Source organism: Strongylocentrotus purpuratus, unplaced genomic scaffold, assembly GCF_000002235.5.
Source record: "Strongylocentrotus purpuratus isolate Spur 01 unplaced genomic scaffold, Spur_5.0 spur5_scaffold_8, whole genome shotgun sequence".
Lineage (NCBI taxonomy): Eukaryota > Metazoa > Echinodermata > Echinoidea > Camarodonta > Strongylocentrotidae > Strongylocentrotus > Strongylocentrotus purpuratus.
Genome location: NW_022145614.1, coordinates 11,516,330 through 11,530,094, shown reverse-complemented (window position 1 = coordinate 11,530,094; position 13,765 = coordinate 11,516,330).

Below are 13,765 nucleotides of genomic sequence, written 5' to 3'. Positions count from 1 at the left end.
TCGACTCGCATATCTTTAATAAAGGTGTATGATGCGATTTTATGGGTTTTTTTTTTTAAAGAATCAAAGAATATTAACCACATTTTGGTGAAATTATTCAATAAAATAACGCTAGCGAACAAGAAATCAGTTAAATGAGCTTAGATCAAGGAACCCGGAACACCGGCAACGATGGTTGATTTCAAATCATCACTGTTTGATGATAACCTTTCACGTGGCTAGTTTACCAATTAGTAATTAAAAATCGTTTCGAAAATGCATGAATACGAGATTATTATATTCCAAACGGTACAGCTTGAAAATTCCATTAAATGTATCTGGTATCTTTGAAATACGCTTGGATACATGGAATGTGAACTATTATGCTTTCAACATGTTCAAATTTTATACAGTAAACCATAACTTTGCTTCAATGAAGGAATGCAAAGATATGTTTTTTTAAATAATAATCACAATATTTAAACTGATTTAACTTTTTTTTTGGTAATTTTCATTCAATACTAATAAGTAGTTATTTTGCAAGCATTTTGTGCGACTGTTTTATACACAGTATAATGTTAACATAACGTCAACATAACGTTTCATTGCTTGAGGAGATTAAAGGTAATATAGGTAAAATATCACGTGGAAAAATGTTTTAATGATCGCTTACTTTAGATATTTTAATCATTTTCAACATTTTACGCGATTTCGATCAAACCGTACATCACAAAGCAATATGTAATTCAAAAGATTTTAAAAGCTTTTTTTGCCTAATTTGAATCCTGTAATTATGAGCGCACAGAACAATAACAGAACAATAACTGTATTTGTATATGTAATTGTATTGACACTTTACGGGCAATACAAAAATAGCATCGGTTCCTTAAATATATATTTGTAATACCCCATAAAATGTATAAAGGGTTCGACAAAAGCTGTTCTCGTGCTCAGATTTAAGAATACACGATGGCGATTCGAGAATAACAGTTCCCTTTTGAGGAACGAAATAAGATATAAAAGAGAGGAACGGCTTTTAAAAGAACAGTAAATCTGTATAGTATTCAATTAATTTCACTCTGAAATGTTTGACTGTACATAGGTTGTATCATATTTCATACTTTTTTATACTCTTTCGAAGCTGAAATTTTATCATTATTTTGAAGAAATGAAAGAGAGAATGTATGAGGAGAATGCTTTGTTTATAGCCAAATCGCTTTACAGTGTCCAAATCAAATGAAAAAAAATAATATAATGATTATGAGATTCAAAGAGTGGTAATCGCGAGTTTTTCATTGTCAATAATCGCATATCTTCCAATTAAAGAAATCTATCTCTATCGTACGTTAATTCTTTTCAAGAACTCTGTGTTAAACAATAATTTCGTCGACTTGATATTAAAAAAAACATGATGACAATGTTCATATTTGAAAGAAAACTCAAACTCGAAACGAGCACGATAAAAGTGTTATTTACCATCCCATGTTCTTTAAATTCAGTACAAGGAGATATATATTATCAAATATCACTACTAATGACTAATAACGACTGAATATAGTTTACATGTAATATAATTTGTTGAGGTTTAATAAGCTTCGAATTGTCAACAACAAAAAAAAACATTTGCTTGACTGTGCAAAAGTTTAAAAAAACTGTGATACAACTTAGAACAGGTTTGTTCCTCGCAATACAGGTTTCAATCTAGTAAAGAATATGTAGCACGTTTGAATTTAATTTGAAGAAAATTTGGTGTTGAATATCCAAGAAAACGTGTTTTTGTAAATTTCTGGCAGAAAACATCATCTCACTGCAATATATGCTTGTATTAATGATATGGAATACACACGTGCAATATTTTTTAGCATCTCACATCATCATTATAAAATCTTGTGTAAAATATTGAAGTGGCACAACTGAAAGAATAAAGCTAATGTTTTGAGAGAAATATAAAAAAATGTTTCACCAGTAATTGTGTTATTTTTATCTCTTTAAACTTCTTCCACGGTGTCACAACTGTGTTAACCCCAAAAGGTATGTTACCTTAAGTATCATCTCTTTCTCTCTCTTTCTCTCTCTCTCTCTCTCTTTATTAATCTCTCTCTCTCTCCCTCTCCCTTTCTTAAGCTCTCTCTTTCTCTCTCACTCACTATCCCTTTATCACACACAAACACATACTAATATAGCCTACCTTTGTCCTTTTCATCCTTCATTCACCCCTCTCCCTGTTTGTTTTCTCCTTCGTATATTCATTATCTTAAAAATTATTAACTCGGGCAAACTTCAAAAAGGCTAATTCTAAAGATCACACTTTTCCCTTTCTCTCTCTCTCTCTCTCTCTCTCTCTTTCTTTCTTTCTTTCTTTCTTTCTCTGTCTCACACTCACTTTCTCTCTCTCTTTCTTTCTCTAGATACCATACCTCTGTGATTTTCCACATTTCAAATCCTAACCACCTTGCGACTGAATAGGGAAATCATACAATGTTTCCGCATCCTACCAAATAGGCAGAGACCATAACAGCCTCGGCTTATACCTATCCATTTTCAAGAAGAACATGCAATATTGGTATCGGCCTGGAAAACACACATTCCAATTTCTCTTTGTCCTCATCCCTGATTCCGTCTCGACTTACTTGAGACAGACCAAGCGGCTTGACCACTAGCCACCGGACCTTTCTCTTGTATTCATCGACGTAATTACCAGATTTAACTCCAGGGCGAGGGGGGCAGGAGGGCGTGTTCATCGGGAGTGGAAAGAGGGGTAATATTTTGTATGTAAACAAGTTTAAGAGTTAAATCTCCTAGGTTGGGTCACGCGATACCAGCTTGGCCAACACCCTATACCCTGATGAGGTCAGCATTGTTTCCACTTCCACATATAGTTCAATCATCAAATACATAAAGCCGGTCAACAACTGCTCAGATTGGTCGACACCGTGCTGCCAACATTGATTAAGAGTGCGTAAACCTTTTAGGATATGAACGGTTTGAACTTAAAGGCAATGGGAATGACCCCTAAGTCTAGCCAGAGGTCAATTTGATCTAAAATACAATATTAAAAAAGGTTTTTTGAACTTCTTTCATAGTATTATTCTAATCATTTCTTCCAAATTAGGGAACACATATGGCACAGGACAAATCACTGAGAATGAGCTTTTTGTGGAAATTAGGAGGTAGCAATCAAATCACGTGATTTGCCAATTGATTTTCCCCAATCCCCCACTCTTTATAATCTGAGGCCAAGATCGTTATATTTAGAATAGACGCTCAATTAAAATATATAGAGCGGAGATTAGGCAAAACGTGTGTAAGATACATGGAAGGTGTTTTGGGAATTAAGACGCATTGCAACACAAATAAATAGTCATTATATAATTTTGAGAGGGTGTTTGTGATATCTCATGAAATAAATTGTATGTGAATTTTTGGACACAGCATGTTGCGATGCAAAAGCAGATATATAAATAATTATAGAGAGAGGGGGAGAAGTGGGGGAGACAGGAGAGAGGGAAGGAGGGGAAAAGAGGGCAAGAGAGGGCAAGAGAGAGCAAGATGAAATTGGGAGAGAAGCAGAGAAAAGTAATGAAAATGGGTGGGTAATTAATTCAATTGTTCAAAACAAAATGAACACCTAACAAATAAAAGAATAAAAAAAAATAAAAAAGGGGATACTGTAGGCTTTGGGATGCATTACCAAAAATGGTGTTTGTTTGTCAGAGTTCCGTTTGAAAATTAACCACAAAAAGAAACCCACAGAACACTGAAAACTAAAACATCAGAACCCTGTTTCATAAAACTTGATATCAATAACAAGTTACAAGCTACTGTTATAAGCTACTGAAATCAGGCATCTGATTGGCTGAGAGCAAATTTGTCATAGAAATTTAGCATTTGTTACAGATAACAAGTTTTATGAAACGGGCCCCAGAAGTGTAAAGAGGTATGGATCGTCAAAGTGTAAAAGATATATTAGACCATGCGTGGAAGGTGGTGACCTACATTGAGTGAATGAAGAGAAAGTCATTGCCCTGTATCCATGCACTTTCTTAAAGCAAACAATATATTTCGTTCGACCTTTCGCCCTCAACAGGCACAAGAGCAAAACTATACAAAGAGAAAATTTGGCTTGCTTTTGCAAATCAGAAAAATTGTTTTGATATCCACACCATGAAGCATCACATATAACTATGGACAACTTTTATTTAACTTTTAATCACTAATTTCATTTTCGATAACGATCTTTATAACAAGTTATAGATTTTCTAAAAATTTGACCTAACGTGAATTGATTACGAGATGTGCAAGTCAATTGGGCCTTCTTCAAGAACAATGTATGGATTGGAAAATTAAATTTGAATGGCATCCAGTTTTCTTTGTTAAGGTAATTTCAACTTGAAGAATATTATGCTGAAGATATCATGAAATATTCATGATTTTGGGAATGGGCGGAAAATAAAGTTATGTATCCCAACCCGATCACGTTTAATTAACCTTTCATCTTTCATACGGTTCAATCTCTCATGAAGACAATGCAGACTTGAAATCAAAGCACTAAGTTCGGGATTTATAATTGCAAATATGCAGCCCCAAGTCTGGGAGATGATGCGTTATTGAATTTCTTCCCCGGCCTCCGGAGTGGGCGAAAGATAGAAATTCGACCGGATATAAGAAGTGACGGGATTAGGGTCTGCCCCACTAAGCTACAATCAACAGGATAATTGGTATGTACACTTCATCAAAATGGCAACGTTTTTCGTCAGGGTTTTGATGGTGATTTAGAATGTAACATCACGGGTGTATATAGTTCTCGTAGTATCGACGGGGTGAGGGGAATATTGTTATGACGATGAAGCAATAAATACTTATAGGGATCTGGTAACTTTGTCTTAGATTCTGAAACAAAAACCTGGATTTAGCTCATGCTGCAATGATAGTTATAAACCTTTAGGTCAGTCAGGAACCCCATGACTTTTACAAGCAGATCGCCTGTCTGATTATCAAGATATTTATGGTTGGAAATCGAAAACAAATTTTGCGTTTGCCAAGCGGTTTTCATAACACTACAGTCTATTGGGGAAAACGAGTATGGTAAAACCGGTCACTCAAAGATTTTTACATTTTTAAGGCACTTCTTGATCATTCGATTTTGATTTTTTTTTTGTACAATAATTTGAAAATTTCTAGAGACTGAGCATTTTGAAAGTTATTGGGTAATATTATCCATACTTTATAGCACCGGCATATTTTAAAGACTGACAATAAAGTTGAATGTTTGGTTTAGGCGGCACAACATTAAGGGAATTTGCATTACGCGTATTCAGTCCATGTCTATCGAAATACATTTCAATCATATTATGACGACAATCATATCGTTTATGAAAATGTATAAGTGTTGATTTGGTTTTTGATCTTTAAAGAATGCCGACTGTAATCCTTCAATTCGTCCATAATATATACAATACTACAACAAGTTATCATGGTGATCATTTGATGAATACGTAATTTATAAAATGATATGTGTTCAGAACGAAAGACATAAAACTACCGAAATATGCACAGTCATATTCCATCTCGAAGCCCCATTTCATTGCACGTGTCGCCTAGTAATTCACGAAGAGGCACAAAACATCACATGAACGTCTTATGCAAAACAGCATCGCGACAAAACAAATGCACTTCGACAACAATTCCAATTGTGCTTGATTTAACTTTAACACTATTTCCATCTTTGCGGAATCAAGCAAAATTCTCTTGAATAGAATCGGTAACGATGCTTACATTAAACGAAACAAGTACCGTGGGTGACGTTACAGATGTAAAGAATACTTAAAGATGAAGTTGAGTTCTGGTCATGCGATTGCATTGTGAAAGAAACGGTGTGGAATCGACCAGAAAAGGTTAATCATCTAGCATATAAGAATTTGTGTGTATTACAAGGTTCTGGAATCATCAAAATGATAAGAAATTTGGCCAAGTCTTGGTAAAGTTACAAACACTGTACACAGAAAGATGTATATGGGACTACACGAACACGTGGTGTAAAAATCCTATCCCCGAGTTTTACGATGTTACATGACATATTTAGAATAAGAAGGCATTTGAAGAGCCATGCTTTTCAGGGAACATGTCTTATCTGATGTTCTTCCACACTTGCATAATAAGAATAATAACGCTCACAAATTAGTTTTCACCTCCTCCCAGAACTCAACCTTCTCTTTAAAGCAATGCTTCTGCTCTCCCAGTCTACTTCACCATGGCGATGTATTAACGTCTGCCTGATAATAGCAACAGATGGATTTGGCGTCTTCGTAGGCTTAGATTACTCGTGGTAAGATATGAATTCATTATGTCTCAAGTCATGCAAAATCTGCACATCACTATTCGGAAATGACGTGAAATATTTTAGACAGGCCAATTTATATTTGTATCATCTCTCTCTCTCTCTCTCTCCCTCCCTCTCTCTCTCTCTCTCTCTCTCTGCATATCTGTATTTCCTTTATCTATCTCTTTTACCACTTCCCTTTCCCTTGTTTTGTTGTGGTCCCATTTCTCTCTCTCTCACCCGCCCTCTCTCTCTCTCTCTCTCTCTCCCTCCCTCTCTCTCTCTCTCTCTCTCTCTCTCTCTCTCGTTACGACGTTATGATTCATTCGTTTGTAACTATGGCAATCGCTTTATCACATTTAAAAAAAAAGGAAATGATTCTGAACACTAAGCAATCCATTAGATTTTCTTCGCGTAAGACTGATATGTGAGATTCTCGTTTATTCTTTAAAATGTATTATCCGTCTTTAAATGAATCAGAACGAAGACAAATATGCCATGAATTCACTACCCTCACACCCACCCACAAATAAACGCACACCCTCGAACACGCACACGCACGCGCACGCGCACGCTGTTGTGCCTTAGATTACTTCTCATATTCGCACTTCTCCTTACATCGTTCGCCGCCCAACAAAACGTATGCCTGGTGTCTTATTCCAGCCGTCGAGTGTGGCCTTTGTTTGGCGCGTGCTCTATTCCATATTTCCCCTGAAAAAATCTCCAACAACCTGTAACTTTTTTCCATCGCCTTTTCTTAATCCAACAACAACAAGACACCCACAGCTCAGCAACAGCTCTCTCTTTGACAAGAATAAAAATGAGGGATACAAAAAAGAGGTGCCCGCGGTCGTCATCCAATATTGTTCCTTTTTTTTTCTGGATGTTGGGATATGAAGGGTGCCATAGGGGTGCACGGTTATTAATCAGACCGGATAGTGAACTGACACCCTGTGCCGAGGTATCGTATGGTTGGTCGTGTGTTGGACCGCGCGCACGGATGGGCAAGAGCTATGCAGACGATACATTTTGCGCGCGAAATAATAAAAACTGTATGAAGCTTCAGCATCATCGACGAGTTGGGAGCAAGATAGTTGTTGTCGCGAGCTCTAGCAGCCAGGAGACGGCTGAGATGGTGAGGTCTGGAGGAGGAGAAAGAGGGAAAAAGTGACCGAGATGAAAATTAATTCAACAATTTAACAAAATAGGAAAATTAAAATTGTCTCCGGTGGTGGGTTTAGACGCTGGAGGTAAACACGAACCCCGGACACCACACAATAGAAGTTTGGATTCTAGGTTGGTGACGATCAGGAAGGCGCTGTCAGATCTACGGACGTCTAGGATATCAGGCCAATAGTCTTATCTACCGGCCCCTACTGCCTCGCGGAATCATGCCGGTTGGGTTGAGCCGATTCTAACACACCAGTGCGTCGCTTTTGGAGAACTATTAGCGCCAGTGAATAATTAAGAGGTACCAAATTAAAGCTTCGCCACCTGACAGCTAAACTAACATCCGTTGGCGCGAGAGTTTTTCCTGCGGAGCGCTGCCTCCTACACTGCGCGTGGAGAATGAAAGGGTATATTTAGTTGGTATAAGATCGTATATGTGCTCCAAGATAGAAGACCTGTAACACACCACGCTGTATTAGCATAATGAATACAACAAGTTTATAAATCTCAGTCATTGTTGTAAAAAAATATAATGATTTTCAAGAATTGAAAAGAGAGGCGCCACAACGAAGCAAGCTAAGGCTTTACAACCCTTCCAATGGATAGGAGACCGAATGAAAATAGAACAATCCAAGATTTATCCACTATTCACTGTGTCTCCTTAAACAGTTTTTAATCTTCTCTATTGCAATCCACCATACAGTTTATAGATTAAAACATCAAACAAAAATGCAAACGAGTAGGAAAAGTGCATGGTTCAGCTCTAATCTCGGGACAATCTTTAAAGTCTTTGAATACTACATTTTGTGAATGTTGATAAAAACAAATGCACACAAAAAAGTACAAAGTCATTATGAGAGCCTGATTTCTTTGTATCCAATTATATTCATTGAATGTTACTTTTTTTCGACGAGGTCTCAAAGGTTTTTTTTTTTTTTTTGCTTTAGTATTTTCCACGTTATTTCATGATCCCTTCAATTTATGACAAATAAAAGCTAGATTATGTGGACGACTCTCCCCATTATTAAACATTAAGACAATCTAAGGATGGAAATAACATGAAAGAGACATTGACATAATACAATTTATATAAAGTACATTTTCAAGAGAATGTTCCACAAACAACACGTAATGGACCTATGCACTTTTGCATCATGATCCTCCCTCCATGGGCTCTCAGAACGACTTCGTAAATGTACTTTGATTAAAACCAGCAAGAGCAGTTCCCGAAAAGGAATTTGATGGGTTAAAACCTTGAAAATACTTACAATTAGTAAAACAATCTCATGCATTTATATTTGCATTGATTAACATTTGACTTCAAAAACAAGACGGCGGCACGTTGAATCTCCCATGACTTCTCATACTTGCTTCTTGCTTCTATCTACCCCAAGGAATAATTGACGTCTAACTTCATTCAGGATTTCAATCACGTGATTCCTTTCGTATGACTGAAGACGCCGACTAATTCATTAGTGCAAATGCATTCAAGATGGCGGATTTCTCGTTCTTTGTATAGCTGTCTTACTGATTTGAGTGATGCAGTGGCATAATGCATTCCCGATTGATCTCTCTGCTCTACAAGTTGGAATTCCGTCCAGTAATTGCGATCTCTCGTTTCCACTGTTGTTGGAGCACTGGATAGAATGAAAAGTCTTTTTGAATGAACTTGATCCAATTACGAAGAAGAAAAGACGGGGTTGCACAGCTCGTACTTTTTTCGCTGACAAGAATTATTATCGAAATAGCTGTAGTCTGTGTATTAGAAGTGATTATGTTTCTTCTCTCTTGGCCACACAATACATCCATTCACTTTCACAAACATTTTCTGTCCATTCTCGTTAAAGTTGTATTTCATTATATAAAAATACGTGTCACATTTCCTCGCCTAACGCATTTGTTTTATATACAGACATAATTTGTGTGTATATATCATTATTTACAGTTACGTAATTTCAAAATGTATAATCAAAGGGATTACATCCACATTCATTGTATCAATAGTTTTCTGAAAAAGTATAAACAATCATTGTTTTAACAGACAAGTACGAATGATAGTGTTTTTTTTTAAATCTTTTGTGTCCGTAATTATGTCGAAAAAAACAAAGAAATATTCAAAGTTTTATAATTGAATTCACTATGAAAATTAGGCATCAATTATCACAAACATGCAAATCATCTCTTTCTTCTCTCTCTCTCTCTCTCTCTCTCTCTCTCTCTCTTTCACTTTTTATTTTTTATATTTATTTCTTGCTCGATTCGATTCAAAATACGCAAATAGGATTATGATTATACAGTCAGCAAAAAAATATGAAAATATATTAGAAATTCAAATTTATCGGATAAAAGATCTTGTATAACAAATTGATTTAGGAAGTTGATACAAAACATGGTAGCCTATATGAAGATAAAATAGTCGTTGTTTTGTTTAAAGTCATACGTTTTGGTTTTAGACTACATGGTTTAACACTCATTCCATATCAATGGTATTGACAGCTGTTCAATATTTCAAACATAGAAAAAGATCTCTCTTTCTCTCGTTCTCTCTCTCTCTCTCTCTCTCTCTCTCTCTCTCTCTCTCTATATATATATGTATATATATATATATATATATACATCTTCCTCTTCCTCTCTCCATTTTCTTCCTTGCGATCTATGCGTTCCCAAATCTCTCTTTTCCTTTCTCCTCTTTCTCTCCTCAACACTCACTCGTTGTCTATATGTTTCTTTTTCGGTTTCATCTTCGCTTTATGCTCTTGCCCTCCTTTCCCCTGCATCTTGCCATGACGTCATCATACTGATCATGATAAAATCTGGCAAATTAAGGCAAAAAGCTTCGGAATTGATAACAATTCCTGCTGTGTGTTGAACGACATTGCCAGACAGGCAGAGTCAGGTTTCATTAAAGATTATTGCCCTCTTTCTTTCCTTTGCCAAGACAGCAGAAGTAACGACGAAACAAACTCGTTTATGCCATAATGTCAGTCAGGCCTGAGCAACTCATATGGACAATATGCATATGCTCATTTGATCTTACTTCTCATGGATTCCTCATTATATAAACGATAATAGTAAGAATAACAGCAACAACAAGTATAGATAATGATGATGATTATGATAATAATGATAATAATGATAATAATAATAATAATAATAATAATAATAATAGCCTAATAGTCCACTCCAAATTTTATTAAACCGAAACGGAAATTCTTTTTGCCCAATAATGATAATACAAGTTATATAATTCCATGATATTGAAGATGAACGATTTAAATCCATATAGTAAGATAAGAGTCGGAAAGGGAAATCCGAGCACTAACGCATTAGCAAATAGACGCAACTCGAATCATTTATGCATCACTCTTTACCTTCTTGGCATGCACGTTTTTGTTTGTCATACGTGTGCAGTGAGTTATATAGTAAAATACTTTTTGTATCTCTTTTCAAGGACAACAAAATAAATCTTAGAAAATATGTATATATTATGTGTATTGCGAAGACATAATCAGTTTATGAGACGCGAAACTCAAGTTTAATCTTGGAAACTGTTCAATGAATGATGTATCAACAAGAAAGGCAAGGAAACATGACTGCCGGGTAGTTGTGATTGTATTTGCATACTTTGGTTCCCCCATCCTCTCGGGGCATGCGCTTCCAAGATCTTGATCGTGTTGATGGTGGGAAAGTTAATGGAAATGGACTTTATATTCGCAGAAAATGACGAAGATATGTCTGTATACTCGATTGACACCAGACTAAAGGGAATACAATTTACGTGAGAAGCCGATGATGAGGAAAAGCGGTGAACTGAGAGGCGGAAAGAAAAAGGAAAAGAGAGAGAGAGAAGGAGAGAGAAAGTGAACTAGAGAGAGATAGAAGAGATAGAGGAAGAGGGAAGGAGAGAGAGAGAGAGAGAGAGAGAGAGAGAGAGAGAGAGAGAGAGAGAGGGGGAGATAGAGAGAGATAGAATGGGCAACAAAAAGAGGGGGTAAGAACACGGACCACGAGAGATGATGTGAGATGCATGAGATGAGAGTACAATATTAGCAACATGCCAAAACGTGGCCAAAAAGTATTGCGAGATTGCATTTCTTACAAACTGCTCAGGATTAAAAACACACAAAAGTAAAACTGTATATCACAGAAGAAACTTTTCAGTAAGATTATTGCCTCTGTCGTTCCCCATTCAGTCAAAGAAATCATCAGTGATCAATATGATGCGACTTACAAACGTATAAACTACACTCTTGCTCCATAGAGTATGATTGGAGATCTGCCAATATGAAGAAAAAATATTATTTTATTATTTAATATTGATAATAACAATGAAAACTCGAATCTATTTGAGTTCATTGACAGGCGCTATGAAAACTCAATGGAATCACTTTACTAACCGGAATTTCTTTTTCCACAGCAATCTTTCACGAATAATCTTTCACATGTAGCGAAACATATTATTTCGACACCCCCCCCCCCCCACCTCTCTTCCATCTCTCTCTCTCTCCCTCTTTCTCTCTCTCTCTTTCTCTCTCTTTCTCTCTCTCTCTCTCTCTCTCTCTTCCTCTCTCTCTTCCTCCATCCTTCTATCTCATTTTTGCGGCTTGGTTATGTCAAATTTGCAAGCTTAAACGTATTGCTATCCAATTATTCGTTGTTTTAATATCTAAAGTAGATCGCTTGCGCTCCAGTTCTCCATTCAAAATCCGATTACGCCACTCGATGAAATCAATAAATCCATATTAATGTTACCCATACAACATACATGTACATCACTGAGGTAGTATAAACACTTCTTTGAAAACGTCGTGCACATGAGCTTTTCATAAAGATGATCATAATCTGTTCGCCTTTCTTTCTTTCTCTCTGACTCTCTCTCAAAAAAAATACTCACTAACAAGACGTCTTTGCGCGCTCCCCCTCCCCTCCTCTCTCTCTCTCTCTCTCTCTCTTTCCTTTTCTCTCTCTCCCTCTCTCTTCCCCTCTCTCTCTCCCTCCCTCTCTCTCTCTCTCTCTCTCTCTCTCTCTCTCTCTCTCTCTCTCTCTCTCTCTCTTTCATTTTCCAATTTATCAAACAACATATCCTTGTCTTCTTTCGTACATGTATCTTCGGTATTCCACTCGTGTTTAATCTGTTCCCCTTTCCTTATTTTCATACGCCATCACACCCCTCCCTCCCTCACCCCCCCCCCCCCCCCCTCTCTCTCTCTCTCTCTCTCTCTCTCTCTCTCTCTCTCTCTCTCTCATTGAGAGAGAAAATGAGTGAGTTTCGCATCAGTGATCTATGAGCGCACGTGAGCAGGCAGCTTGCCTAACTGGTATTGCTGTGATTAAGCGGCGGGGTGAAGACGGCAGAGGGTATTAGATGCGCTCCGCTTCTTGCCGTAATTTGGAAAAGCAACAGAGTGTGGCATTTTCATCACGAAACACCGTGAACTGCTCTCTCTCCAGGGGAATCCTGACCAGGGTTCGACGACTGGAACTTAAAATGCTATACCCGATTTTTTTTTTTCTTCCGTCATCTTCTTCTTACTTTCATTGTTCTCTTGTATTTATATCTCTCCTCAGCCCTCCGTATCTTTTGCCACCTTCAGATTTTCCAGCAAATTTCATCTGGCCAAACAACACGATTCTTGAGTCATCTCACCAAGTGTTGATATTATTCTGAGAAAGCAAAAGAGACCTGTCTCCGCGAAAGGTGCCTATTAAACGTTCTCCGTTATTAAATATAGAGGGCCCCCTTTTCTTGACTGACGTGACCGAAGATTGTTATTTATCTGCTTATCATCGAACAATTCGTCCTTGTTTTCACGAAGTGACGGTAGTGAGGAAAATCGTAACGCAAAGTGAATGCAATTTTTTTTCACTACCGTCACTTCGTGAAAACAGCGACGAATTATTACTATAAACGGCATCAGATGAACTAATTATTTTAAATTGGTCCTAATCTGCTATTTAACTACGTTTATCTCTACCTATCAATAGCACGGGCTAGCTTAAGCAGGTCATGACCCACAAATTCGTTTCATAAGGCTCCTTTCACTAGGTAGGAAACAAAACTTAAAACAGAAAGAAATGACATGGCCGAAATCTGAAGTGAATTATTATTCGTACTTTCCAAACTAACACCATAATGGAAGAAGTAGGTATTGAAGAAATGCACTTCATTCCACTAAAGTCAAAGAAATAAATCCAACCACAAAAATCACTTACAGTCCTTCAAGTACCCGCTCTCATAACGTCTGTATTTTATGTCACACAATTCTTTTTCTTTCCAAGAAGATCTGCTTCTTACCT